We start from the raw sequence: 6,819 nt of genomic DNA on the forward strand, positions 1-6,819 counted from the left end.
ATCGCATACATCGCATTTATATCACAAGAGATACATCCAAACTTATCAAGATCTGCAAGCATATCGTCGAGCGGAGCGCGACGATTCCTCTACTCAGCTTACATAGTCGAGGGCCGAGTTCCACGAAAAGGTGACAGGAAACAACATACGCATACATATATTTACATCACAAGAGATACATCCACAGTTATTAACCGCTGCAAGCATATCATCGATCGGGGCATGAGGACCCCTCTCCTGAGCTTACATAGTCGAGGGCTGAGTTCCACAAAGAGGTGACAGGAAACAACACACATACATATATTTACATCACAAGAATTACGCTAGGTGTATCTACCTTCTATTCTTGGTACTTTTTTTCTTTTATGAAAACAATTCATGTATTTAAAGGGGAAGTCTTGGGAAAATGGAACGGGCAATATGGTTCCTCTTCCTTCTTTTTTCAAAACCCATTTATTATAATACTATTTCTTCGAGCATTAGGGGAAAATCAACCTTGGTTTCATGAGACAACCGACAGAGATGAAGGAGGAAATCATCAGGGGACTTGCGACACTTATGGTGCATATGATAATGTTTTTATTCCGGGAAACTATTTCTTTTTCAGAAATAGTTTTTTTCTATTTCTACTCCGGGGACAATTTTTTTAGTAAAGTAAGATGTTTGGAAATTATACAAAATTTCTATTCTTGGAATAGAAAAAGAATAGAAATGCGTTTGGTAAAATTTCTATTTCTTTTACTGCCGATCGCCACTGCCGCCGCCAGAAGCCGCCGCACGATCATCGCACGACCATCGCACAACCGTCGCACAACCACCACACGACCGCCGACCGTCGTCCCCACCCATTGGCACAGGATTACCGTCCACAGCCCACCGGCCACGGGAGGGGAAAAAATAGAGTACTGACCATAGCGAGGACAAAATATACGTTCGCCTGTGCAATTCTAAACGATGGATTGTTCTCCCAATGCCTCGGTCTCTCGCTCACATAAGCGAGACAGGCCTCGTAGTTCGCAATTACAGACTGTAAATCCTCCATGGCCATGCATGCATCGCACTCTTGCTTGAGCCCTCTTCCCACTCTTTCGGACCAGTAGACGAATTAACCTTGCCCTTGCGACGAGCAATGTTGGAGTTTATCAGCTTCCCCTTCTAGTAGCTGGAGTAGATGGCCCTGCATGTGGAGGACCGGACTCCGAGGAAGAGGTCAGAGTCAGTGAGTATGGCGAGTTCCCCGACCTTCTTGAAGAGGGTCAGGCTCAGGCACCTCTTCGACAATGTCAGTATATAAAATTTTAAAATGTTTTGTGAATAATCAGTTCCATGCTAAAACTTTATGATCGATCAATTTAAAGCAAAAACATTCTAAAAGCATTTATTTAAGTGACTTTGATGAGGTATATCAAATTGGGACTCTTCTCTAACACAACTTATGCATGCATCTTAATAACTTAGGGCGTGCATGATAAAATTTCTGTTTCTCAATTTCTCAATTTCTCATTCTAGGGAAATGCGGGTTTGGAAACAAAACCCGTTTGGTAACGCAAATTGATTTCTCTACTTCGAAACAGATTTCTGTTTCAAATTGTTTTTTAATTGTGAGAAATGAGAAGCTAAAAATTTTAGCTTCTCTATTTCTAAGTAGAAATAGAAATTGTTTCTATCCATCCCCTTCTTCCTTCAGCAAATATCGACTCTTCTCTCCTCACTACCGTAGCTTTCCCATTCCTTCTCCTCACCTCAAACCCGAGGAAACCCTAACGACTCCGAAGCTGTTCATCGTCACCGTCGCCGCTCATCTCGCCCTCACCCCTCGCCCTCGCCGCTCATCTCCACCGGCCAATTTGCTCGGTCGTCCCGTCCGACCCGCCTCGTCCGTCCGTGTCCCCGGTCGCGCTCCGGTCGCCATCGCCCGGTGGCCGTCGTCGTTGCCCAACTCCGGTAGCCGTCGCCGTCGCCCATCTCCAATCGTCGCCCATCTTCGTCCGCGGATCCAGTCGCCCAACTCCAGTCGCCGTCGCCGTCGCCCATCTCTGTCGCCCATCTTCGTCCGCGTCCCCTTCCACTCTCAATTCTGCGGATCCAATCGCCGTTGCCCATTTCTGCTTTCGATTCCTCACGAGGTTCGATCGATCCTTCCCTTTTCGCCTCTTTCTTGGTTGTGTTGTCTCTGTTCTTGTTCATTTGTTCGGTTTTGGGGGTACTTGACTTCAACCCTAGAGTTTTGGCTTGCGGAGTTACTGTGATTACTGGGGAGTGCTTAGTTCCGGGGCTCGCCCGTGTTTGTCCACGGGCATTTTTTGGCGAGGGGAGCTAGGCCGGTCGTTCTGGATTGGGCGGTTTCGTGGAATAGGAGGTAGGGAGTGCTGGATTTGTGTGGATGGATTGTGGTAGGTGATGAAGACGGGATTTTGGGAGGTTTCTTGGGAGCCGTTCACCACTAGGAAATATGGAGCCCTTATGCGTGAGGAAGGGGGGGATTCCTGCCGCCGGAATTCCTAGGATAGTTTCCTAAATGAAGCCGGAACTCCGCCTTCAATTTTTGCTGCTGATATCATATATGGAGTTTGGTTGTTAACCTGATAGTGCTATTGCAACCGATGTAAAACAATCCATTATCTCTGATTGATGCGATGCAGTAAGCCAAGATATGAGCCTATGAATCTAGATTTTGATTAGGTAATGCCAATTGTCTATGGGAAGTATTATTCTATCTTTTAGTCTGCTTAATTAGGATGACATTAGTTTCTCTGTCTATGTTTCTTTCCCTCTCGAATTCACCGAATGAAAGGTAAATTTTAATGCGATTATTTTGTCATTCTTGTTGCTGTTGGGAACTTCTTGTAAAATGTCAATTCTCTCTATTGCCTTGAGCATTCTCCCTCTTGTGGTAATGTAGGCTTGGGTAGCAGATTTCGAGAAACCAAAGGGCGATCCTTCTGCTTTTTACAAGCCAGCCACAACAGTTTTATCACCTTACTTGAAAGTGAGTTCAGACAGAGACAGTCCTTTGAAATATTGTTTTATTTGTTCTCTGTCCCAATCTGTTTTGCTTCCATCAAATCAAATTCCATTGGTTTCACCATAATTAGTTTCCTTCCATAGTTTGCTCTACCCATTCTATTCTAAAATTTGGGGCAGTTTGGTTGTCTCTCATCCAGATACTTCTACCAATGCATACAAGACATTTATAAGGATGTCAAGAAGCATAGGATAGCTTCCTGAAATAGCTGTGATGGTTGATTGTGGCGGAGTAGTTTGGGTTAAGAACAATTTTCTGCTATGCTTTTTGCCCCCGTTGTTTGTATTATCATGTTTTTTTTCCAAGCTTTCCTGTGCCTTCCACAGAATATCGTTTCTTGTACTTATCTTGATTATTCTGTTCAATATTCTACATCGTAATCACTGAAAAGGATGTATGATTTGTGTTTCTTTGCTTGTCTATGTGACTTTACTATAGTCGCCTCTCTTCTTTTCTGCAATGGTGCCATAACTTTGCTGATAAATGTTGTCATAGCCTTACTAGAGATGTATTTGTGAATTCTTGGTTGGAATCATGTTTATTTGCCATGAGTTTGTTTCATTGTTTTGTTGGTCAGCATATTTATGTAGCTTATAGGTATCCCACTTCTTCGTCTGTACTTTTAGAATTCCTACCTCAGTATTTTTTCCATCTTCTCTCAAATTTTGCTGTCATATTCCTTTTTCAACACCTATCCTTCTTGCTCTTTTTCCATTGTCCCATGACATTTTGCACTCCGAGTTGTATTTAATTCAACTTAAACAAATTATCAGGAGGTTTCTCTTTTTTGGTCGGAAAATTATTAGGAGGTTATGGTGTTGTTTTGCATGACTCTGAACATCCATATTTCCATGTCTTACTTTTGCACCATCTGACTAGCTGTATCGACATCTTCAATTTTTCACGGCATGTGATAGCTACTCATTGAGTGTCTTGTTTATGATATAAGTCTGATCTTTGAGGTTTGTATCAAATCCTTATCCATGCTTTCTCTTTTCTTTAGTTCTCTCAACGTCTGTCATCATATTTGTATAGGTTGTGAATCCTACGTCTTTTGGTCTTTAGCAGAACTTGCTGTAAAAACTCATTACCGTTTAGTGATATCTCTCTCCTATTATGAAGATGGAGTGAAAAATTTTCGTTTGGGAACTTTTCTACTGCTGACACTTGTCAAAAGAGGTGAAAAAATAATTAGCCTAGTTAAATGAGTCATTGGAACTTCTCTGTCAAGGCATATCTAGCTTGGTACACATTTGACAAAGTTTTTCTAGGTTGTTACATCAAGTGCGAGACCAATTATTTCTTACCTGAAAATAGGCATGTGGTTTACCTAAGAGATTAGAAAATAAATAACCTGGTTAAATGAGTCCTTTTAACTTTTCTGTCAAGGCATATCTAGCTTGATTTCACGTTTGACAAAGCTTTTCAAGGTTGTTAGATCAAGTGTGAGACCAATTGTTACTTTATAAAAAGGAGTGTGAATGGTACCTCCATGATCAATTGAAAGAGAAATAGGCATGTGTACATGTAAGTGAGAATGTGCTGATATTCTAATTTGCCAAATTACAGTCCTTGTGCTGATATTCTCATTTGCCAATATCAAAGTTTTTCACAAAAGAATCGAAACCTTGCTTAGCGTGCATAAAGACGCATGGAGTTGTTAGACTAGTTAAATTCTGTTAATTCCATGTTCTACCTCTGTCCATTCCTTACCTTTTGAACATGTGAATGGAAAGATCGAATTCATATCAATGCTGCATCGCTTCTTTTTACAGCTAACAGAAGAGGTGTGATACTCTTTCTATTTCTATCCAATTCAATGTGGTCCTATGTAGCACTCACTTTGAGGCTCCTTTTCATACCAAGATTAACCTTACAGCTTCAATTACTCTTTATTTTTTGGTTGGGACCTGCACTGGTGGACTAGATTTGGTAGTTTATGCAGTCAATTAAAAGTGATGATTGAAAGATTTAGAAAAGGGAATTTCTGGCTCATGCTGTTTTTGTTTGAGAAAATTTATTTAGAAATAAAAAGAAGTGACAATATCCTTAAAAAATGAGGATAAATGGTGTACTTTTCCCCGGTTGACATTGCTTAGTAGAAGTCTTATGTTATTGTATAAATTTCTTGCTGATGCAAACTCTAAAGCCGGGAGTGACTTGCTTTTGGATTCCATGCATTTTGTGCAATCAAGCATTCACTGTTGTATCATAAATTTCACCCTTTAGCTTCTATTAATCTTATGTAACTGTTTTTCTTGTTATTTGTTATTCTTTAGCTTCTAATTTCAGCTTATCCTTCATGATGTGCTTGTTAATCACAAGCTTTTGTTTTTGAATTGGTGCATCATCTGATATATTTCATTGAATACTGATTCAGTTAAGGTTAAATGGCACCCACAAAGAAGCATTTATAGCAAAGTGGATGAGTCTTTGACCAATGTGCTTATAAGTTTGTTGGTGGAAGAGGTAAAAAAGGAAATCGCCCCACACTGCACCTACAACAAAGTAGGGTGGAATAACATACATGTCGAGTTCAATAAACAAACAGAACTCCACTATAATGTAGTTCAATTGAAAAATAGGGTAAACAAACTAAAGAAGCAATATAGTAGTTTTAAGAAGCTTCTTTCACAATCTGGATTCGGATGGGATAATGTCAACAAAACAGTTACTGTGGAGGAGTCAAGTGTATGGGATTCTCACATCAAGGTATCACTTTACTTGGGTCCATTTTTTCTTATTGTGGGTGTAAGCTTCAATTATATTGTTCATGTATGTCATTTCAATGAAATTTGCAGGATAATGTTGAATGGGCTAAATTCAAGAATGATGGGTTTCCTCAGTATCCAGACCTTTGTATTGTGTTTGGTGATACATATGCTTTTGGGCGTATACAGCGAAATGCAGAAGAAAATGCAGAAGAGTATGTGGTGTTGGATGAAGAAGACAATGGTGTTAGTGGCGACAATGGTGGTGGTGATACCATAGGTGATGCGGAGGAATCTAATGAAAACGATGTTGATACAGGAGTCCCTGCATCTGACGCGACTCCCACCTCAGTTCGTGGGAAACACAAGTTGAATAGGACTCCAAATTCCAAGATGAGAAGAAAGAGTAACAACCATGAACTCGGTGTCACCATGAAAGCCATTCAAGAAATGATCAAATCAAGGATCAGCATCAAATCAACAAGCGACTCCATAACCTCGCAGGCCCCACCCCCGTAGCCCCACCTCCCGTAGACCCCTACTCCATAGCAAGGTTGTGGTCGCATTCTAAATGGCATGTCGATTTGGAGCAGAATCTTTACAATAAGGCTGTGAATCAGGCATGCCTTAATGCCACTTGGAGAGAGGCTTTCATGGTTGCTCTACCTGAAAGGAGGCGTGGACTTATTGAATCTCTTGAGTAGTTGTTAAGAAACATGCTATAGATTTCTATTTTGTTTAATTTCATCCCATGACTTATGTATTTGAGACTTTGTCTGTTTATGTTTTTATGTTGCAATTATGATGACATTATTGCTATTGTTGATTAATATTGGAGTCCTTATCTAATGGGTTTATATTCTTTTTTTGTGTGATGATATAGGTAATATGGATGAGGGTGAAAGTAGCATGTCTAATGGTCAAGTAGCATCAGTTGAATCAATTGGACAGGATTTTGATGATTTTGATCTTGATCTTGATATATTGATAGCATGGTTGGCCACTGTTGCAGTGGATATGTCTATGCACACGAGAGAACCTATTAGGGATAGCTCATTATCAGGAGCGCAATGGATAAGGGAG

Source organism: Eucalyptus grandis, chromosome 5 (assembly GCF_016545825.1).
Source record: "Eucalyptus grandis isolate ANBG69807.140 chromosome 5, ASM1654582v1, whole genome shotgun sequence".
In the NCBI taxonomy this organism is placed as follows: domain Eukaryota; kingdom Viridiplantae; phylum Streptophyta; class Magnoliopsida; order Myrtales; family Myrtaceae; genus Eucalyptus; species Eucalyptus grandis.